The sequence below is a fragment of the Etheostoma cragini genome, chromosome 3, assembly GCF_013103735.1.
Source record: "Etheostoma cragini isolate CJK2018 chromosome 3, CSU_Ecrag_1.0, whole genome shotgun sequence".
NCBI classification, from domain to species: domain Eukaryota; kingdom Metazoa; phylum Chordata; class Actinopteri; order Perciformes; family Percidae; genus Etheostoma; species Etheostoma cragini.
The window spans coordinates 16,050,904-16,076,177 of NC_048409.1; positions in this window are offsets into that span (position 1 = coordinate 16,050,904).

Here is a 25,274-nt window from a genome sequence, read left to right on the forward strand (position 1 = left end):
AACGTAGGGGACAAACAAAAACACAATGACAAAACTGCAAACATTCATCCACAGCAGCTTTTGGTGGATCTTTAGCATTCACTGGGCAGAGAAGATCAGCAAAAATGATCTATGACAGAGAACGGGCCCACGGCCGGAAGAGAGAAGAAGATGGGGATGTATTGGCCATACCCTACGGACACCAAATACAAGAACCACCGTGCAGGCCCTTAGACGGAAGCCCCCAAGGCACAAGAGGCTGGCCCAAGAACACCTGGCCAAGGGACCTCCGGATAGACATCAAGCAGAGCAAGCTCACATAGAAACAGCTAAAAAGGACTGGCTAGCTGTGATCAACGGCCTATGTTCCATGAAAAAAGAGCGGTAGGCGTAAAAAGAACAAGCTGCAATATTGGGTATAGCTTCCTGCAGAGGATTGATGAAAAATAATGTCAGGGGTAAGAACACCACCTTAGTCTTATTCTAATTGGGAAGATGCTTCTAAACATATTATAGAAGAATATGTCCACTCACTTTGCAGTCAGCTACCTTTCTTTTGGAGCACTTTTAGACCTTTTATTTTCACAGGACAGATGAATACATGAAAGGGGAGAGAGATGGGTAATGACATGCAGCAACGGGCCGCAGGTCAGAGACAAACCCACGGCCGCCATGTTGAGCAGTGCGCTCGCTCTACCAACTGAGCTAACCCAGCCACTGCTGCCTTTCTTTTTAGAGATGGTGAAATCTCTGCTGGATATTTAAAATATAAATAGTGGCACTATATTCGCACGCACACACACGCGCGCACACACACACACACACACACACACACACAAAATGTGAAAGCAGGAAGAGAGGCTCCTAATGGAAAAAACTGGTTATTTTTTGGATACAAGTATATTTGGCCCCCATTTCCTTCTACTAATGCATCTAATATGTTATAATTATTCTCTTGAAAGGGAAATATAGACCTATAAAGGGAGTGGTACAAGGATGAGACACTTGAGTATAAACTGAATTTAGCAGATGGGGAAAATGTCCAAGGTGACAGGAGAAATGCTGTTCAGGGTAAAATGCTTTAGAAACATTCCTTCTATCCAGCAAGGCTAAATATAGGCTCATCAAAATCTAAACAGCCCATTGAGGGGGAGGGGCAACGGTGTAGATGGGGAAAGAGTTTGTCAGAAACACAGAGAGAGTGAGATTAGAGGGAGAGATGGACAGGCAAAAGAGATTTAAGAAGTGGGTGCAATGGTGAGACGGAAAGTAATGTTAGCTATAATGAAAAATGGAGGGAGGAGCAGAGAATGAGCAATAGGGCGATTCTGTTTTGTACCCCACAGGAGAGAAAAGCGTGTCACTTCCATCCCATAGCAGCCACCAGCTTGCCTGCTTCTCCTTTTAATTTTCTGCTCCCATCCAGTATTCAATAGCCTGCTCCTGTTCGGACAGCAGAAATAGAAAAATGCCTTATTGTCAAGTTGTCTCTTTCATTCCCTCTAATTGAAAAGGGAGGTGTAGGAGCACAGAGGTGGAGGAAAAAATGACAAGAAAGGGATGGACAGTGTTGGGGAGTAATATGTACTGGTTCTGATTATGTAATCAGAATACAAATTATAAGTAACTGTATTCCCTTACAGTTACAATTTAAATAGTTGGTATTTAGAAAACAGTTACATTGTTAAATCAATGGATTACATGATGATACTTATCTGTTTCATGAGGGTATTCAATATATAAATAAAATTGCAGCATTTTCATGCATTTCCCAGAAGCCCCAATATGAAAAAAAAAAAAGCTTTTTGCATCATCACTGACAGAGGTAGAGATGGATCCAGTACCAGCAAAACAGAGCCAGGCCAGGAATGTGTTTCTATCTTGGAAATTCAAACAGCATTTCAAATTAAAGAAAGAACAGGGAAAATGAAATATAACTGTGCAGTGCAACCTCTGCTTGACAGCAACCAACCTCCTTTTAGCGTCCAAATTACTTCACCTCCAACCTGAAGCATCTTAAAGTAATTTATTTCAGCTAAGGGTAGTAGTCTGCTGTAGTTTCACTTCTCACCTTGCTAGTTTATAGATGTATCAGGTAGCCACCTGCTTAGTTGACGTCCCACTTTCCATTCTCCTGTGTGCTGATTTACTAGCCCCAGAGCTGTTGGAAGACTGACTAGCCCTGTTTGACGTGCTAGCTAGCGTTAGCTAAAATCAGCTTGTGCTAGCAAGACTGCAGTTAAATTTTTGTAGCGGGCTACGCAATTTGGGACTACAAATAAAAAAATCCATCTGCTTGTTCATGTACACATTCAGCCAGTTGGAACAGAAGAACAAACATTTAGTAAGCAGTATTTGATGACCGCATTCCTACAATTATAAAATGCAATTTAATGTGGAAGTAACCCAAATATTCAGAATATGTTATACAAATTACGTAAACATAACAAATATGTTAAAAATTACAATTTTGGGCATGTATTCTGTATTCTGTAATGGAAATCGTTTTGAAAGTATCCTTCCCAACACTGGGGATGGATAGAGATAGAAAACTAAAGAAAGACCTGATTTGAAGGATGGATGATTTAAATACTATATATTAAAAGTTTAATCATAATCAAATCCCTTTGGAAAACAAAGTAAAAATGTAGAATGTAAGAAACAGTATTAAACTAAACTAAACTAAAGTTGTGTTCTAACAGACACAGATAAAGCAACTTTTTGTCTTGCATCAATCACACATATTGGATCATTGGATTGTATCCAGTCAAAGTTGATTTGTGTCAATAGCCAATGTAACAGCTGCATACAGATGTTAGCTGTAACCTAGTTAGCAACAAGTACCTGGGAGTGTGCCTGTGTGTGTGGCGGCTCATCCTTTGACTGTTCTCAAAGAAACTCCAGTTCTCTCTCTTTCTCTCTCTCTCTCTCTCTCGTCTTCTCATTGCCTGTGTGCAATAGTGCTGCCTCTACAATTTACTTTGTTTTATGTGTGAAGATACAGTAAGATGGCTATTCTCAGTTGGAAACTTATTTAAAAGATGATCATATTTGCATTCTTGTTATGCTTTTACTGGCCATTGCTTGTTACATTTGTGGACAACAGGAGTTTGTGAATTGTGTTTTGGTACAGCAGTAACAATGGGCTATACTGCTGCCAGATAGCCAATAATAGACATTTTAAAGTGAATTGGTGATTATTCATCAGATTATTTCCAAAGGGCTGAAGTTAAAGTGAAGTCACAATCCACTCATGTTAAAGTCAAATTCCAAGTATTTTTGAAATTTGTCCAAAGGCATCAGATTTGTGACTTGAGTCAGACTTGAACCAGAGACTGGGCCTGAAGATTTCCAAAGAACAAGTTATTCTATAATATACGTTACATCTGCATGCCCTTATACTGGATGATTTTTCTGTTGGAATAGATAAGTAACGGGAAACTAGCAAATGTAGAGTGCCTGAAGGTATGTATGGTTTGTATGGTGTAATGAGATCTAAGAGGTTCAGGTGTAAGTCCACGTATATTAATTTAAGAAAAAGATGGAAGTGCATGAGCATAAACCAACGAATGCTACCAAATGAGATATGAAAAGAGAAAAGAGATACAGACAGAAACAGAGAAATATGTCTTGAGAGGAATGGGAGCAGAAGACGACAGAGCCTTTGAGGAGAGAGCAGCTGCTCAGTGGAACAGCCTCAGGGCAAATTTCAGAATGCATGACAGAGGGAACCTCCCAAGCCTGGGTATCTTAACACACACAGACACACACAGACACACACACACACAAGATGAGAGAGGATTTGTACAATGACGTATGCATGCACATGCAAGGACACACATGTGTCTGTGCTTCCTGCACTGCGCATACAACCACACACACACACACACACACACACACACACACACACACAGACACACACACAAACACACACACACACACACACACACTATGCTTAACTGAACACCAACCAATTACTTCTTTAGTATAGGCCTACATAGGTTAGATAGAATAGATTACCTGTTCTTAACAAAGTATGTCAACAATAGAGAGAGAGAGAGCAAGGGCATGACAAAGATGAGGGGAAAAAGAGAAAAGAGCCATTTCTGATGAGATCAGGGCCACAGTCATTCATCATGTGATCAACCACGAAATTGACCATGAGAAAAGCCGATCATGAGTATTTTTACAGTGGCAACCACACTTCCCACCTTCAGAAATGAGAACAGGCGTGCAACTATCCAATCTAATGATTATTTCAGAATTATAAATCAATAAGACTTTTTGCTTATTTTCGCGTCTAAAATCTCCCAGTTTGACTAGTACCTTTTCCAAGCTAGCCTCCTCCATTTCTTGCCCCTCGGCCACGTGGACCGGGGAGCAGCTTTGGCTGTTCTGCAGTAAATCCTCGGAAACAGGTGTTGCGCCCGTCCCCCCTCTCCTCCTTGTAACCACCCTAGACTCCATCTTTTGTAAAATTTCACTTATATTCAAATCTCAAATGTTTTAGGGTTGTTTTTAGGAAAACCGTCGGAGAGCGTTGAAGTTACGCAGCCATCTTGGTCGCTACCAGAAACCAACCTCCTCAATAAGACTTTTTTTGCACAAAGTGCATCCAAACGCCCCCCACCCTCGCCCCAACACGTAAGCACGCATAAACACACAAAACACACACTAATATCCTTTGTTCTAAAAAAAGATACTTGTGGTTTACGTAAGTTTGTAGTTTTGTTTTCTTGTTTCATGCTACTGAATACAACACTCTGCTACTCTTACAAACGTAGTGTTTTCCCCAATAAATATTGTCTGTTTTACTGTAACATTGCATTGTGTTTACAGTGTACTTTTCAACCACTCTGAGAAGATTACTTTTACCCTTGAGCATTGTAAATATAGATATAGGCCTATGAAAGACAGAAGAGCTTTAGCTTTAACACAACAGTATGTACATGGTACATCCAAAAATGTGTTGTTACCGAAAAAGGTGTTTGCCATTTGATAGAAATGCTTATTTTTGAGATTTGTTGATGGAATTTTGAATGCAGTGCTTCATTTTGAAGAAGATGTGAGGCATTTTGCATTTCATTTGTGTAGTTTTGGGAATTGTGTGTACAGTTTTGAAAAAAGGAGACAGTTTTGAAAAAGTGTGTATGCAGTAACCTGCACATGCTTAAACACACACACATGTTTTCAGTTATATTAGCTAATAACACCTTATCTTGTATCTGTGTGTGAGTTGAAAGGAACCATAATTGACACCTTTTACTTTTGTTGCACCTGTTAGGGCAGATTTAGTCACACTAGTTAGTCTTTTGAGCACATAGACTTTGTTGATCTCATCAACACCCAGCATAGGTGCAGTAAACATGATTAATAGTCTAATTATTCAAAATAAGTAAAAACAACAAAGGGAAAACATTTAAGTCTGATGTAGTCATTGATAAAAAAACAAGTAAATCTATAAAACTGATGCAGAACTGAAGTGCAATATTGCCTTTTTTCATCTCATCTTCCTTCATTTTAGTGTTTAGTTTTAATGGACATTGTGTGTTTTGATGTAATTCAGAATCATTTTCAGTCCTGCTTCATTCACTTTAAAACAGGAATCTCTCTATTAGCTAATTGCCCTAGTTTTTCACTCACTCCATCCCTGTTACCTTCTGTCCCTCTCTATCTCACGGGGCTGTGAGGGCAATTAGGTTGTTTTACTGCTGTTCCAGTTTTACTGGCTAGGGAGCAACACTATAAACACTACTTAACAAACACACACACATACACACACACAAAATTGATTTGCTTTACTTTTACTGTATACACCACTCTGGAGTGTGTTTCTACAAAACATGCATGAAGCTGGTCAAACACAGATATTCTCATTTATAAAAAGTACAATAGAATCACATATATCATGATGCTCAGTGAAAAATGCACACTATACTGTGCACATAGTCTATTCATAAAAGCATGAGAACAGCTGTTCTATTCTAATAATTAACTATTCTCTCCATAGTTAATGATCTTAACAATAATATTGTAAACGGGTCCTTGGTAGAGAGGTTGGACAGTTTTAGGTACCTTGGTGTCCACATTGACGAGGGTCTGACCTGAGCAATACATACTAACTCAGTGGTTAGAAACGCGAACAAGAACACTGCCTTATAATACATTAGGTACAGTATTGATCCACAGTGGTGGTTGTAATGATGAATGATGCACACAAACATGCAGTATAGATGAACACATAAGTGCAAAACAGAGGCCTGTAGAGAGATTCACAGCAAAAAGTAGAGCCGGCTGACATGCAACACCAACACATTCACTGTCTTTCACAAAGACACACACGCACACACAAACTGACACACAGAGATTCACAAGACAAGATTTAACAAAGAGATCCTTGGTCCACAGACTCTGCCCCATAGTTGTGAATTTCCTCCATAGTTCTTAAGACGTGTGTAACCGCATAAGAATGTCTCCGTCTTATAAAGCTGAAAAGAAATCTGTGACTGTTTTCTCGTTCCAAAGATAACACTGACCTTCCTGAGGAATTGCAGCCAAGAAGATGAACTTTCACAGACAGCATGGCACTATAGCAACATTCTCACTCTGCCTAATACAAAGTGTGTGTGTATGAGTGTGTGTGTGTGCTTGCATGCATGTGTGTCTGTGAGTCATTTTGGTAAAACAAAAAAAGTATCCTTCAGAAATCTCAAATCTCTCTCCCCTTCACGTGTGTTCTGAATCCCATCCTATCTAATCTGGTTAGGGACCATCTCACAGCTGTCTCCTCACTCAACACAAAGGTCATCAACTCATCCTTCATTAAATTGTAATCCTGTTTCTGCTCAACAGCACAGAAACAGCCCTCCCTAAAGTCACCAACAACCTCCTCCGCCTCACTTCAGACTCTGGTCACCTGTCAGGCTGTTGGACCTCACTGCAACCTTCAACACCATCATCAACACATTGTCTCTCTCCTGCTTTGAGTCCTTACTAGGGTTGGTACATACGCGGTGCCAGTAGGGCACAGGTTCTAACGTAAAGGGTAGCAACTAATTTCTGTGCTTGACTTTTTTTTTTTCTAGAAGCATCGCTGCATGCGATGCTACGTTAACGTTAGCTAGTAGCTGGCACAATGGTTGAAATGCTGACAGCTTACGTAAAGTAGTAAAGCAGTGTAAAGTGTGACTGCATTTCCCTTTAGAGGTTTCAAACACGGGACGTAACAGCCATCTGCTGCATGTTTGTGTTGATTACCAGCAATTCACGGGTGAAATAAGTCATTGTTATAAGTTATTGTTATTACATAATTGCAAACCAACTTCTTCATACATAACTGTGACAAATCAGACATGATCAGCTGGCGTTCCAAATCCCTCACCAAAACCACTCACAACTTCTGCCTCAACATTGATAACTCTTTTCTGTCTCCCTAAGTGCTGTATAAAAATAATGCATCATAGTGCATTAATATTAGTAACATTTATATTTGAAGATCAATAAGCTGTGTGTGTGCCTTTACAAACGTTACCTGCAATTACATACGTGTGTGTGTGTGTGTGTGTGAGAGATAGAAAGAGAGAGAGAGAGAGAGAGAGAGAGAGAGAGAGAGAGAAGAGACAGACTGGCTGACTGAGGCTGAAGGTAAGTGGTGATAATAGCACTGTTGTAGCTGTTAGAGATAAAGACAAAGAGACAGGGAGTTTGCCTCATCTTTTGAGTGAACTGTAGATTAATGAACTTCTTTGAGTAACCTTCCTCTGCTGCTGCTCCAAAACCTGCTCACACATTTATTTACACACACCAATATTGAACATACAAATAGGAAACATAATGAAACAGCTTTTGTTAAAAATGTTTTAAATTATATTTAAATCGTTGCATGTGCGGAGCATGCGCAACGAGAGAGGTCAGAAAGGTTAAGAGCTATTCTGTGAATAATTGAAACTAGGTCTTGCCTTGTGTTGCGTTGAATGTTGTTATGTTTGGTTGTTGTTTTTAATGTTATCATGCAAGGCAATGTATAGCTGCACATGTTTTGGATGGACTCCAGAAAGAATAGCTGTGGCTATGACCCCAGCTAATAGAGATCCCAATATATCAAATCAAACAGTGGTCGCGTAGGGCATAATTTGGTCTAAAACAAGACTCTAATTCAACAGATTTGACATAGTACTTCTTAGCTGTAACTAGTAAAATCAGTGATATTGTAATATCTGATCATGCTATAGAGACAAGTGTGTTGTCCCCTTAAGATAACATAATGTCTCACAGGATGTGGAGAATGAACCGGAGACATATGTAATGGACACTGACTTTCTGGAATATGTCAATAGCCACATAGATATATTTATAAGAACAAATTTGAAAAACGGGGATCCCCAGGACAGATTGGGTATTGACACAGTTTGGGATACTTTTAAGGCATACCTAAGAGGAGTTATGATTGGATGCGCATCAAAAACGAAAGCGGAATTTGAAGATAAAATTACTCCAGAGAGGACACACAACACTAAAAAAAATAGCATAATTTATAAAAAACTACAGGTAGCTAAAGTAAAACTGGACAGCTTGTTAATTAAGAAAGCTTGCCACAATAAAAGTGATGGGATCTATGTACAATTTACTCATAAGCATGGAAAGTAGTGATACATTTTTACAAATTATATAAAACTAGGACAAAAAAGCTATGGGTGGAAAAATTTAGAGAATGCTTCTCACTAACAAACAAATTAACTACTAATACAAATCTGCAACTAATACAGTTTAAGATAATGACAGTAATATTTTATACTAGAGATACAATAACACATCAGATAGATGTTTAAATGTAACCTATATGGTTACTCCCGCAAAAAAGCTTCTAAAGCTGGTTTGGTGTTTAGGCGGCCTTCCAGGATGACGTTGTTTTCACTTTACTAAATCACTGTCAGTTATTTTGGACAGCATAATCATATAATTAACCTACCTCCTAATTCAAAGAAACACTAAATTGGAAAAAAAATGTAAAAGTACACACACAAGTGTACATACATACAGCATGCTCCTCAATGGTACGAGTTCAAGGCTGACGCAAGGAGAGAACCCTGAAGACAATTGCATTAGTTTTAACAGAACTAGTCAGGTTGTTGCACCAGTGCAGCTGGAATTAATATCTGAGTCTGTGTGTGTATGTGTGTGTGTAAATATCCCTGCCCATGTAGCTGGACCAGGCCTGCACATATCCAGACAGAATACACACGCTTTTTTTCTAACTCAAATCAACGCATCACTAACTTACTCTGTGGGACCACTTAATTAGCTGACAATGACCAGAGAGAGATAAATGAAAAGAAGGAGAGAAGAAAGGTGGATTAAATGTGACTGCAGACAAGGATGGATATTCCCATTCAACAGTCATGAACAACAAAATGTTCCTGACCAATCTTCCTGTAACAACAAAAGCAACATTGACTAAAATGAATGCAAACTGGATACTAAGTAAATCTCAACAATTTCTCCATTTAATTGGTTTATTTATAAGAATGAAGCAATCATGTTCTATTCTCATTTTTTCCAACTGAGTGAATATAAGGCATCTTCATTAAGTATAAATCAAGAGAAGAAAAGTGAATCATAGCCAGCCTAGTGCTAAAAGATGAGACAAAGTGTGATTGTATTATTGGCATCACTAGGTCGTCATTTAATGAGCAAAGTAGAAAACTGATGTTATTGTTAAAATGCCAGCCACCACTCAGTGTGAATCACAGTCTGTAATGATAAACAGAAGCACTGTTTTAGCATTTGCATGTGTATGTGGGCGTTTTTAGGTAACAGAAGGAAAGGTTAGTAGACAAGAAAGAAACTGATTGAAATGAGAAAAGTGTAACTTTGTAAGTGTAAACTTAACTCAAAAGTAAGCATTAGGAAGTCAAAATAAGAAGGGGCGGATAAAGTATGATAAAGTCAAACCAAGAGATTAACACATTCTACTGGCACACTCAACACATCGTCATACCTTATAGTTTGATTTCCAAAGACTCGCAAATTGACATATACGACCATTCTATTAACTGCCGCATGGTGGCGGTTCTTTTTAACTTAATGGAGGCAGTTTTTAAACTGGTAGAAAACGTTGTGAAACAGAACTAGTTAAGTTTAGGCAACAACAATACAGAACATCATGGATTAGTTTTCATGAGTGGCATAAAACTAAACTAAAACAAAGACGTTACACAACGTCACCGACCAAGGTCTGTAAAATTCATATGTAAAACTCGATCAATTCAAGTTGACAGTTGACTTTTGGTTTCAAATGGGACACAAACCCCAGTCGCCTGAGTGAAAGTCCAGTGTTCTCAACACATGTTTACATCAACACAGGCATCCTGCACAGTCGTCAACACTTGGGCAGGAACATTTACATACAATACCACATGCAATAACGTCAGTGAAACTTACATTTTTCTCCACAACTTCAGATCACATTCATATTGCAACGTGTTTAGTTGTGTTGTGTGTTTGGGTTGCAATGAAAGATGGTACTACAGTTAGTGGTGGTTCTACATTGAATTACACACGGCAAGGCGAGATCCCGTTTAAGCACCCCCCAACCCCACACACAAACATGACCAGAAAAAGAGGTGACCTGCTCCCCGCTCCCCCTTTTCTTCAGAGCAAGCAGGGGCGCCAATTGACCAATTCCCAACGGTGTGAAATTATAGACAATGCAGTATAAAACCGCTTTGTCAAATTTTTGAATAAAAATAATGAATAAATGCCTTTCTGGACGGCTGCCTGTGCCAAAAAACGCTACTGGCCAGAGTTGTGTTGTAGCATGTTGACACATGTAAGGTGCAATGTAGCATCTACCAAACTGCCTCCGGTGTTGGTGCTCTGATACTTTGTCAACTCACTTCCTTGTTTGCTCTTGCGATAATTACTACAGCCTTGAGAGGTCGCTGCCTGACAGAAATTGTCGATCGACATGAGCTGCTCGCATGATCAACCCATATGGTCGTTTTCTGGATGAGAATGGGCACATAGCACTGCAGAGCCTTGCATAACATTTTTTACTTAAAAAAATATGTTTGCAATTGTCTTACACGCTGGAAAACGTTATAATATTCAAACAGAAAACTGAAGCTTGCCCTGAAAGTGCATGGCATGATTAACTTCTGGCTTTGTTGTCCTATAGCAGAAGGAGCAGATGTTGATGTTGTGTACCGCAGTAGCTGCCTGCTGGGCGGGAAAGGACACATTCATGTTTATTCACACCACCATTTGGAGGAATAACACGGAAATTATGTGCATTAATGTAACGTGTGTGTGTGTGTGTGTGTGTGTGTGTGTGTGTGTGTGTGTGTGTACTGAATACATATACACACAGAAAGCACTTTATATGCTTGAGAAATTCTTATTCGGTTGATTCAAACACTAGACACACGTACTCTGCTGTAATCTGGAAGATAAGAGTTTGATGACTACCTTTGGAGTTTAAACTCTCGTTTACACAAACACACACACACATTTCTATTCAAACATTTCCTCCCTGGAAACCTATGTTTATACTATGTCAGGTGCAGGGATGTAGCAGTACATATTTTATCTAATCTACAGCAAGAATGCAGAATTAGAATGGAGTGAACTTTCTTATCAGCTATCATAATCTTGTGTTGTACAAGTTGGATTAAATGATTTAGAGTTAACTGCACAGATTGTGGATTCAACTAGCAATTACTGCTTGATTAAAACAAACATTTTTTTGCTGCATGACACCTCTAAAAGTCTGAAAAATGAGTATCATGAGCTATACATTTATAGTACAAGACACATTCTGTCCATACTCAAGCTGCATTAGATATCAGTTCCATTTAAATGTAGTGATGATGACAGCTGTGATTGGCCTTGTTCCTCCCACACACCAATTAAAGGGCACTTTACATAAGTCATAATGCCCTTTTTCCAATCCTGTTTTTTTACCTGATCACGTAGGATTACTTTAAGCTCTCACTTGAAGAATAATCTGTTGCCTTTCCTTGTCAGTCTGCCAAGTTGCTGCTTGATAAATCATCACAATGCTTTAACTAGATCATTTAGACTTTGTTCCAAATCCCCTAAAACCCCTGAAATGAGTCAACAGCTGTGTTAGTGGAGCTCTGATGGGTCCGACTGGTTGTTATAGAAATACTGTAGCTATGACTCAAAATCCATGCTTCACTATAATGGAAATATCTGTTTCTGTATTATTGATTCAGCTGGCATCATATTAAAACAGACATATTTTGATCTAAAGCAAACACCTAACATAACACCAAATATTAATTACTTGACCTAACTCTAGCTAACAATGTGTCAGATAAGAACAGTCACAGTGCGTTCCTTCGAACACTGTTTGTGTATGTGGGGATGTATATCTATTTTAAAACAATACAATACTTTTCAAATACATTGATTTATCTTGTTAGGTGCCAGCGTGTGTGTGTGTGTGTGTGTGTGTACACTATTAGCAGTGTAGAGAGTGGCCTTCCTAATCTGCTTTCCCCTAATTAAAAGCCTGAGACTAAATGGACCAGCACTGGAGCTGTCTGCCGGGGAAATTAAAAAACGAGAGATGATTAGAGGACAGAGGAAAGAGGGAGGAGGCAGAGCACAGAGGGACAGAGGGACGTAGGATGAAAGGCATTGAGGATGGAGCGGAACAATGGGAGGGGAGGGAGACGGAGGTAAAGGATTGTGAGAGTCTGAGGTTGAGAGAGAGAGAAACAGATAGAAGGAGGCGCAAGGGGACAAAAGTTACAGAAGAGGAAACAGAGATTATAGAGAAGGGAAGAAGGACCGGAAAGAAAAGATATGATGTTGGAAGAGTAGTGGGGTTATGAAAAATACATGTGAGGAAATAGAAAGAAGGAAGAACTGGATCCAAGAAAAGGTGGAAAAGTCAGAAAAAAAAGTACCGCATAATGGAACAAAAGTTATAACAAGACTAATGGCCCTATTTTGCACCTGGCACAGCACGTGCTTAACCTGACGCAAGTGTCTTTGCTAATTTAAGACCGATGCGGTTGTTAATTTCCCATCCCGCTCCCAATCGTTTAAATAGCAAATGCACCTGCGCCCATCTTTGCGCCGTTGACCACCAAAAACCTGGTCCAATGTAAATAGCGCTGCATTTCATTGAATTTTAACAGTGCATTAGCAAAATGCGCCTGGGTTCATGCACAATACGCACACTATGCTTGCTACACACACATACAGTTTAGCGCAGCAACACACTCATGCAAAAGATTACAAATAAAAATGAAAGCTGTAAGCAGCTTGGACGGGCCCTTGCTAATCTTTGAGCATTGGAGTTACTGGTGCACGCCACTCAATGCCACTCAATGCTCAGACACAGCAAATCATCATCAATGAAAAGGGAACTCAGCGCTAAGTTCAACAATGCCTCACACAAGACTCTATGTCATACAGTTTAGTAGCAAAGAAATGGGGCGTGGCTAACGCATAGGGGGCAGCCCTAACCATGACCAATAAAAACGCAACTTTCTGCTGAGTTCAATGATACCTCACACAACAGTGTACAATAAAAAATGGGCGCGGCTTAAGCATAAGTGGCGGCCAAAGCATGACCAATAAAGAAAGAACTTTCTGCTGAGTTCAATGAAACCTCACACAAGACTCTACCCTAAACCATTCAAATGTTATGAATGGGGGCGTGACCTGAATGAGGGGGGGTGGTATAGGGGGCAACTCAGTATCACATGTAGACCACACATCATCATGTAATGTGGTAAGTCATGTAAATCGGATGTGGTATGTCATCCAAGGCAGATTTCCTGTTGCCAGTTGGTGGCACTATGGCCAAAATCCAATATTGGCCTGTGGATGTCCTCAAGCCTGGACTCTTGGGGATTGTGGGAAATTTCAAGCAGATGTGACAAAGTACACTGTAGTTCCAGCCACTTTCTCGTTCATCGCCAAACACTCAAAATGGCCGCCAAGCCCACACCGTTTGACAAAAAGTTTTTCTTTAAATGACTTTTCATCGTTAAGGTCTTTAGAGGACAGACTGAATTGGAAGTCGATCCGATTCTTTAAGGCCTGCTTTCTGTTGCCACTAGGGGGCGTTACTTTGAGCCAACATCGGCGTGTATATGTCGTCAGGGTTGGACTCTGATGACTCGTGAAATGATTCTAGCCAACTGTAAATCTGCCATTTCAATTCAAAATGGCGGATTTCCTCTTGGGTTTAGGGTATGGCTCCAATGGCATTTTATGTATGTCTTGACATGATACAACTGTGTACCAATTTTCGTGAGTCTACGTTAAAAGTACTGCAGGGACTCAAAACCCTTAAAATGGGTTTCACTTTCAGTTTCAATAGGGCCTTTGCCGCTGTTGGCGCTTGGGCCCTAAATATAACGGTGAAAATCCGCCATCATAAAAGCAAAACGCCATGTACCAACGCGCCTGGCTTCCCAAGGGAATGGGAGATGACACCCTGATTGGTTTGTTGCATGTTACGCCCAAAACACACCTATGAGGGGGGGTTGAACCATGCGCCTGGTGTAGTAAGGTTTTTCCGCTGTCAAACTAGCAAAAGTGAATTTGGACATGCCCTACACGCACCTACGCCATGCGTTTTCAAATCATTAAAATAGGGCGCTAAGAGTCAATGGCCATAAAAGCCGCTCTGGGGAGGTTGTACTTCAAACTGTACTATTTCAAACATCATCATATAATGTTTACCAGGTTTACTTAATCAAAAGATTATTAAAATACTACAAAAACCACCAAAACAATCATGATCTGATAACTGTTGCAAATAAGTGGCTACTACGCTACGAATCTCGTGTGCTGTGCTTGTATAGGCTGATTTTTCTAAAACTGAACTGAACACAGCCTGAATCAGCACTGAGCATTACGGTTGTATGAACTGTGGTCTATTCGCTTACTGTTGTACACAATTAAATACATTTGAATGGTGATGTGATCACTTATAACAGAAAAAGTGAACAAAGTGCATAGCCTGTGGCAGCACATTTTTCAACTAAACAAAGCAAAATGAGTCAGTCAGCAAAGTGACTCATAGAGTATACTATAATATGATTCATCCTCTGGGGACCTTGAATATCTAGAGAAAATGTCACAGCAGAGCAACTGGCTAGCTCACCTTGTAGAGCAGGCGCTCGTATTTGGAGGTTTACTGCTGCATGTCATTCCCCCCTCTCTTTCCCCCTTTAATGTCTTAAACTGTCACATATAAATGAAGGCCTAAAATGCCCTAAAAATTAAGCAATCCATCAATTAGTTGTTGAGGCAATTCCCTCTGAACTAAAAATGTCAATCTGTTGGACGCACCAAAGAAAAAGTCAGAGGATCACCAAATTCATTTCAGTTCATCCTATGGAAACCCTGTTTGTCTGAACCCAATTTCATTGCAATACATGCAACAACAGTTGTTGAAATATTGCAGCCTGTAACAAAGTGGCGGGCAGACCAACGTTGCCATTTTGTTTGGCAAAAAAAAAATAAAAGGCATCCTCAATTAATGGAAGAGACATGGATAATATATAGAAATAAACAAAAGTTGTGTTTTAGGAAAAGAAAAGACTGTGAGGTCCCAAGACAGTTAAATGTTACTGAATGAAAGGCTTTCTATCTTCCACTTTAATATATTTCCATGTCAGTTACAACAAGCAAGATAACTAGATGATGGAAGTGCTTGGATTCTGATTTGATCAAAGACACAAAATATCCCTGGGGTTGCTGCAGAGAACCTTTGCCCTGCAGCAAAAAAATCTAAATTCCGAAGGATGGTGTCTTATTATCTATACTAAGCTTTGCATCCATGAAAAAGGGATAGAGTGAATAATAAAGGGGAGAGGGAAACAAAGAAAAAATGGATTATTGGAGAGAACAAGAGATGAAAAGGCAAAGAGATAAAGACAGAGAATATGTGCATGCAAGACAAGAGTGTTTGCTCATCCCAGCTGAATCAGCAGTGTGCTTTAGCTGAATGTAGATACACTTTGCAAACTATTGAGTTTGCAATTCATTTATATGCATCACTCTATCCTTCTCTCTACCACTTAGATATAACTTGTCTTTATCCACTCCTTAGTCTGTCTTTATAAGCCAGACAGTGTCGTTCTCTCTCTGGCACTTACACATGCCCATATTCTCCCTGTTGCCTCCACACAAAGAAAACCAACCATACATGATTACTTATTCCCCTCTGTGGAAAGAAATTGACAAAAACTTATTTACCCCCTGGGCTTGACTGTAAGAATCGGAATATACTGTAAAATGTAATATACACTAAGTGAATGTAAGTGGGTGCTTTCATTCAGAGTGCCTGAAGGTGCAGTGAGTGAAATGGCTGTAGCAGCCAGCATTTGGACTGGCAAGCAATACATCTCCTTTAGCTGAGTGTGACTGCTTGCAAGAAGGATTTCACCATCTTTATTTACAGTATTTATTTTTGTGCCAATCATATTGTTCTACAAGCCGGAGGGGAATGAATAATTAGCTGATAAATGATTGGAATATGAACACCAGCAGTTGTTGCCCAGTTTGTTGCCTCAGGGGTGGGGAAACAACAAAAGAGTTTCAATCTATCCTATTATTCAGCAACAGTTTGGGCTTAGGCCAAGGGAAAAAAGTAATGCATATTACTATACAGTTATTAAAATTTAAAAAATGAGATTGTTCTTCTTACAGTTTATCCATTCTCTTCTATTTTTTTTTAACCCTCCTGTTGTCCTCGGGTCAAATTTGACCCCTTTGAAAAATGTCTATATCTGAAATGTGTGTTTCTTTGTAATCAAATTACCACAAAAAACTGTTGGTTTCTTACAACACTCTTTGCAAATACAATTAATCACTTTCCTTCCTGACTTACCTCATCTGTTCGTTCCTATTAGTAAAAATAATTCATCATTTCTGCTTCTTTAACTCAAATATTAGGTAAAAATCTACAGACATGTGGGTTATTAATCATGAATTTCTAAAAGCAGTGTAAAACTAGTGGTAGTAAGGTGGTGTTAGTGAAAACTTCTGAAAAAGTCTGAAAAAGAGACAAAGATGTTTTTGTCAGTTTTGACCCGGGAGGACAACACAGGGGTTAAAAGTGTATGCATACAGTGGCTGCATATGGAAGAAAAAAGTGTCCCAAAGAAAATGTAACTTGCATAAAATTATAATTTAACTACCTTTGTAAATTAAAATTGGTAACATTATAAAATGAATGAAATGATGAAATGAAACAATTTGTTCAAAGTAGGCCTATTAGATGCTGTGCTAAATTTAAAAATATATACAGTATGTGTACTTATTTCAGAAAACATTTCAAGATGGTGACATAGCACCCTGTTGGACTGGGTGCAGTAAACATTTGCCAAAACTACTCTGAAAGAATCTTGACAACCACAATTCAGAATCTGAAAAGATCCGAGAAATGTCAGTAGTGATTCCCAAAGAGAGCTCAACGTCAGCCACCCTGCTGACCGCAGATCTCTTGTACACCTTTGGAAGTCAGCATTCACCTGCAGTTTTAAGCTTGTTCACTTCAAAGTTGTTGTTATATAAGGTACCCACTCCTCTACTCTACATGGTCCTCAGAGTGCTGCCATGGTCACGTGTATTTTTTTTATCGGTTTGGGTAGCAGTGACCTATATGTGAGAGAAGAAGGCTTTTGAGAAGAATTTTATTGGTATGATCCCTTTTTTGGCAAAAATTATCAAGCAGACACAAAAACAAGGCATTTAAACCTACACCTGATTACATAGGGTAGCTCAGTGGTCGACAGTAGCTACCTGCTGTGAATATACTAAAAGTAAGTTTATGAATTTGAAGTAGAGCACTGTTGAAGACTTTCCTATTAAAAATAAAGTTTAAAGAAATGTAAATAAGGTCACTGACCTGTTTCAACTGAAAGCCAAAAGAGGAATGCAGGATTTAAGATTTATTTTCAGTATAATCGGAGAGCATGGGATGGTGCAGTGCAGTCACTTTTCCTATGCATATTTTTGCTTTCATTTCAGCAAATTGAACTTGACAAGATTAGTGTGTGCCTTTAATTATACAAAGTTACTCAACATATGCGGTGTTTTATTCCTTGTTGTGGAAGTGTTGTCTCTAATACCAGATCAATCAATCTTTAATGCCAGTAAAGCACAATTAATTGAATAAGCTATTTTGACTCACTGTTAGTCAATCAATTCAACAAAAGTGTGTACGTCATCGTAGGCAATAAAGAGTTTGTGGCCACATAAACAATGCATTTTAGCTGCTCTCACGGAACTTATGTTGCAGAAATATTGCAGTCGACTGAGACTGCATTCCTTACTGTAAAACTGATTCAAAAGGTGGAGAGAATATAGCATTGTTGTAGGTGGCAGGTGATTAACATCTTATTCACATTCACTCTGTCATAAGTATATATTACACTATAAGAACAAGTGAGTCACTGCATTTCCTACTGCAACATTTTGTTGATTTGATTTCTTTAATAGGCTAAAAGATGGGAGTGACTGTTCATTTTCAAAGTAGATGACAGTGCAGTATATTTCTTACCTTGAGAATATTTTAAGTATACTGATCAAAATTATAAATGCAACACATTTGTTTTTGTCCCCATTTTTCATCAGCTGAACTTAAAGCTCTGAAAAAACTTTTTGTATGTACACAAGAGGCTTATTTCTCTCAAATATTGTTCACAAAGCGGTTTAAACCTGTGTTCGTGAGCACTTCCATCCACCTCACAGGTGTGGCATATCAAAAAGCTAAATAGACAGCATGATTATTGCACAGGTGTGCCTTAGGCTGGCCACAATAAAAGGCCACTCTATAATGTGCGGTTTTATCACACAGCATAATGCCACATAATTTGCAAGTTTTGAGGGAGTGTGCAATTGGCATGCTGACTGTAGGGATGTCCACCAGAGCTGTTGCACGTGAATTGCATGTTCATTTCTCTACCATAAGCCATGTCACACAGTGTTTCAGAGAATTTGGCAGTTCATCCAACCGGCCTCACAACCGCAGACCACGTGTAACCACACCAGCCTAGGACCTCCAGGGAGACCAGTCAGCCTATGGGGACGAGGTCCTGGAATTGTCCAAGTGGTGCTTGGCAAACGACCTGGCTCTGAACACAGCAAACACCACAGAGATCATTCTGGACTTCAGAAAACACAGGGCAGATCTGCACCCCCTCAACAGAGACTGCATGGAGAGGGTCCACCCCTTCACCTTCCTATGCACCATAATCTCTGCCAATCTCTTCTGGATGGCAAACACCACAGCTGTCATTGAATAGGCACAAAAACGCCTACAGTACAGCAGCCAACGACCTTCTACCGCTCCACCATCCAGAGCATCCTAACATACTGAATCACAGTGTTGTTGTCACTCTACACTGAGGCACGATGGAAGAAGCTCCAGAGGATGGTCAACACCGCTCAGAGGATCATTGGCTGTACCCTCCCCTCTCTGAAGGATATCCATTCATCCCGCTGCCTCAGCATCATTAAGGACTGCTCCTATCCTGCCCACCCCGTTTGACCTGCTGCCCTCTGGCAGACGCTACCAGTCTATCAGCACCAGGACAAAAAGACTCAGAAACAGCTTCTTTCTACAAGCACACTAAACACACACACTCACTAGCGCCAAATCACCACACAAATGCTCACATTCGATGGTGTCTGGCACTTTGGAAAGGTGTTCTCTTCATGGATGAATTCCGGTTTGCGCTGTACAGGACAGATGGCAGACAGCGTGTATGGCGTTGTGTGGGTGATCGGTTTGCTTATGTCAAAGTTCTGGATTGAGTGGCCCATAATGGCAGTGGGGTTATGGTATGGGCAAGTTATGTTATGCACAACAAACACAGGTGTATTTTATTGATGGCATCTTGAATGCACAGAGATACCGTATTGAGATCCTGAGGCCCATTGTTGTGCCATTCATTCACATGTGACGTCACAACTTCTAGCTGGCGGGCAAGAACATTAGTCTCCTAGCAACAAAACTAGTAAGATAATCGTCTTGCCAGGACGTCGCCAGTTTTACTATTCAAAAGTTGGCAGATAGTTGTGCGATTGGATGCACTTACCGTAAACTTAACTAACAGACTCAGACACACACACAGAGACATGCCGCAGACACACACACATGCACACACACACACACACCAGGCCCACTAGGAGGAGGACACAGTTAAGTTTCATAGCAGTGAGTTATAAGAAATGATAAATAGCATTTTTCGTTTAGAAAACATTGAAAAAGGGTCCCACAGACTCACCAAAGCACCACACAAAGGTGGGAAGTGGGAATGGTCATGTGGTTCCTCTCATCTATCCACAAACATACAAAAGACATACAGTAGCAACTTTTATCATAATTGTTTTACAAAAGATCCTGAAAAATCTGACATTTTCATGTTTTGTGCGGTGTAAGGTGACAGATTCTCTATAAGATAGATGTAAATATCTCCAAACGCCCAGTCTGGTAGAGACTTTTCAAGCTTCAAAGCAATCACAAGTTCCGAGTATGCTAATCTACTCATGATATATAATTTTAACTTTTGGTAACATATGGTCTAAATAGCTGATCGATTGTAGTACTGAAAATCTGCAAGGCTGCACATTGCCATTTCTTGCCCACCAGGTACCCACTGTGATTATCTGACTGCAAAGTATGAATACCCATTCGCACAGCCATTGACAAGGACTGGACCAACATTTCACAGGCCACAATCAACAACCTGATCAACTCTATGTGAAGGTGATGTGTTGCACTGTATGAGGCAAATCGTGGTCACACCAGATACTGACTGATTTTCAGGAAAACATTTTAGAATGGCCTTTTATTGTGGCCAGCCTAAGGCACACCTGTGCAATTATCATGCTGTCTAATCAGCATCTTGATATGCCACACCTGTGAGGTGGATGGATTTTCTCGGCAAATGAGAAGTGCTCACTAACACAGATTTAGACAGCTTTGTGAACAATATTTCAGAAAAATGTTTGTGTACATAGAAAAAGTCTTTGATGTGTTGTGTTGAGTATATAATTTTGGTCGGAGTAGTTTAAGAGGGAATTTAATAAATGCCCTTTATGTTTGGATGGATTTATTAATGTATACATCAGTGAATCCCACACCCAATAGGCCGATACAATCCGGCTCAGATACACCTCAGATGCATTTTCAGCAAAAAACTGTAGACAGTTTTGAGAGAGAAAGAATGAGAGAGGTACATAAAAAGAAAGAGAGGCAGAGGCTGATTCGTCATCTAAATGTATGTCCTTATCTCCTCAGCCTGTGTGTGTGTGTGTGTGTGTGTGTGTGTGTGTGTGTGTGTGTGTGTGTGTGTGTGTGTGTGTGTGCGCAATGATTAGGTTATCCTGTCACGTAATATGCTAAATTTATCTGCAGACCACCAGTGAAGCAAAAGGTTTAACGGGCCATAGGAGGCTGTTTGACATTTCTGATGCTTATTTCTTCTTCTGCAGGGAATAAGAAACACAACAATAGATGCCCCCCCCCCCCCACACACACACACACACACTAATACACACACACAGACAGACAGTTATAATGTCCTTATCAGATACACTGATCATGATGATGATACACTGGCCAAGTTAAACAAGTTAAAGCCAAGTTACAACTTAAAACCTAAAGGTTCATACAATCACATTGTTAATGTCATAACCTCCAGTTCCTTATGAACCAGTGCAAATGCAACATACAGCTCCTTAATGGTGAAAAAAATTCAACAAAACCTAAATATGGAAAGAAAAGGCTTCTTTCCACTTGTCTGTATTTTCGTTTTACATAATTAGCCATGTGATATTACAACATCTTTTGTCTTTTTTTGCATTTGGCTTCCAACTCTGAATTCACTATTCACTCTTTAAATTCTTTCCAACAATGTACAATAAACTATGTCCCCAACTATGGGGCCAAAGAGGCTCTTGGTTAAAGCTTAACACTACTATTCCCCTTTGTTCCCCACACTGAAACTATTAATCAGCACCCTTTTAATTAACCCATCTACATGCACCTGTGAGTGCTTCCTGCCCCTTGTGCTGCTAATGCCTACGTTCCAACCGCCAACCTTCTCCACCACCACCTGAATCCCTACAGATTCTGAGTTCTGATGACTATGCTGTAGGAGTATGTTGCTGAATAATTTTGGGGGTTCATAACAATAAGTTGGCAGTATGCCAAGATGAAGTCTGCACCAAACATTGATATGAAGTTTAGCGTAAGTTCAGCCAGCAAAGACTGTCATTTACCTCACTTCCCCGTTATCCTCCTGCTTCACATCACAAGCTGATTTTTCGGCGTTTACTCTTTCAGTCAAATCAACCAGGTTTAGCCACAATTTCTATCAGCCAATCACATTCTCGCGGTCAATATTTATTTTCTTTTTTTAGATAATTTTTTGGGGGCTTTTCCCTTTATTATAGTGACAGTAGATAGACATGAAAGGGTGAGAGAGATGGGGTGATGACACACAGCAAAGGGCTGCACTGGAATCCCGGGCCGCTGCAGGACTCAGCCAACATGGGGCAAACGCTTTTACTGGATGAGCTAGAGGTCAACTCCTCGGTGTCAATATTTAAATATTTTTCTCTCTTTATAATAAGTTAATCTTACTTCAGTCTGAATCGTAGCAACCCTCCTCCAACCCGTTCTCTTCCAGTTCATCATTTCCAGCTCTCAGGTCTGGGCTCACCAGAGTTCGCTCGTCTTCTCATTCATCAGATCTCAGCATCCTCATCAATCATCACCATCACCACCAGTGTCTAGTCTCCATCAGGGGGTATACTACATACTCGTAGCTTCTCCGCCCTCTTTAAACATGATGATGTCATGGAAATTTCGATGAGGTCACAATGAGGGTGTAATCGCCAAAGACTATCACTTATCATTGTTGTGCTCACGTCAATAAATAATTGCTCACTCAAATGAGGTCTCTCCTGATTGAACTACTTTCATCACCCATTTCTTAACTTCTAACTGAACTATATTTGGTTTAAAATGCCTGTAATGTGCTGCAGTTTGCTTTGTGGTGGCTGGCATTTGTGGATGTGGATTTATGTGTTTTTGGAATTTCTGATTTCAACTCATCTAGAACAATTTAATAAAAAACTATACAAAATGTGTTTGTTTGTTTTGATTGACATTCATTCATTTCTGGTACCGTGGCTTGGCATTTGAATAGATGTGAATTTGAGTATAATGTGCTTAAGCCATGATTGATCACTTTTTAAATTCCTGAAAATATTGATAGCTATGTACTCCAACGTGAAGCCAAAAATATTTATGATAAAATACAATTACAATAAAAATATTGAACACATATTAAAGAATGAATGCATTAGGACCATCAATCTAAAAATACATTCTCAATTTGTTTAGTTGATTTTCTAGTCTTCCTATTGGATCTTGAAGTATACCAGGGCCACTATGTTCTTGTGCAGGCAAAAAATGTAGAAAAGGCCAAACTAAAATTATCCTTTGACATTTTAATAGAATTACACAACAGAAGAAGTTTAAAAAAAATCATTACTAGTATTTTTTTTATCATTATTTCCATATAAATTGTATGTGCATGAGCAAAATGTCTTTTATTGTGGTACTCAATTCTTAGGCAGTAAATAAAGTTTAAGTTTTATTTTCTTGTAATGACTATAAAGAGTTTAATTTAGCATTTTATGATTCTGCTGGGTGCTAGGAATTAGGTTTTATCAGCTCTGTCAGGGAGCATTGTGTATGCTTCGTATTTTGTTTGTTTAAGGAAGTGGTGTATTGAACCATGTTGTGTCTGTGTGTGTGTGTGTGTGTGTGTGTGTGTGTGTGTGTGTGTGTGTGTGTGTGTGTGAGAGTGTGTGTGACACACACATAAACATGTGCATGCTTTGCAGTGGTGAGGTGTCTGTGAATGTGTCTGCTTCATGTGTGACAGCTGTGTGTTTGTGTTCCTGTAAGTACTTGAATCTTTATTATGTGTGTGTAAGGGTGTCTGTGTCCTTGTGCATTGGTTATTTTTAAAACACTCATAATGTCTACAAGGCCTGCTTATATGCCCCACTGTTACTGTCTACTGTATATGTAGGATGCTAGAGCCTGTGGTTGCCCTGTGTGTGCACTTCTCTAAATCAAGTATCAGAGTAATGACTGTGTCTGCATGTGTGTACTTTTATCTACTGTATGTATGCATGGCTATGTGTGTGTATCTCTGCATTTAATGTCTACTAGTTGACTGCAGTACGAGCTAGGTGTGTGAGTAAATTGTAGACAAGAGAATTGTCAGTGGAGCGTACAGAATCAGAGGACAGAGAAAGACAAGCTTGTCATAATAATCCTTGCTGTGCCTTGTGTATCAAGTCAGCTTAATACACCTACCTACTGATAATCTGCCACAAACACACCAAACAGCAAACACACACACACACAGAGAACTCTAACTGCATTCACAAATAAGACTGGTACCTTTCATAGGAAAGTCCTGTAAAGTATGTAGCATTTTATAATTGTATATTTTTTTCTTTTATACATTATAAAGGTAAGCTTATATGCATTAAATGCTAATGTTAAAGGTTCATCAATTAATTATGCATCATACTGGTTTTGCCAAAGTTAAAGCTGATTTATATGTGGATATACACGCACATTCATGCAAAATCAAACACATACACACCCCCTTCCTCCTCACATGGGGGCCCTGGGTACTCAGTCCCCTTTCCACTCCAGTCGGACACCCCTGCACACACACGCACACGCACACAGAGGGACGAGGAACAGCTGGATATACTCTCATCTTATTAATATTCATATGTCAACACTTTCACTAAAGTAAGGTTGGAAACAATGACACCAGTAAAACTACCAGTCAGTCCGACCGGCGGTGAGCCGTTTCTGTTGGGAACACTAGATTTGGTCTATCAAAGGCCCAAGAAAAGCAATACAATACTGAAAATAAGAACAGCAGAATCGTCAGATGGGTCAGACCTCCATGAATAATCTAACTCAAAATCTTTCAATGTTACAGTTGCGTAACTGCTGTGGCTCAGTGGTAGAGCGGTTGCCTGCCAATCGGAAGGTTGATGGTTCGATCCCCGCCCCTGCAGTCATTGTCGAAGTGTCCTTGGGCAAGACACTGAACCCTGAGTTGCCCCCGGTGCTGCGCATCGGAGTGTGAATGTGTGTGAATGTTTATCTGATGAGCAGGTGGCACCTTGTACGACAGCCCGGGCCACAGTGTATGAATGTGTGTTAATGGTGAATGTTCCCTGTAGAT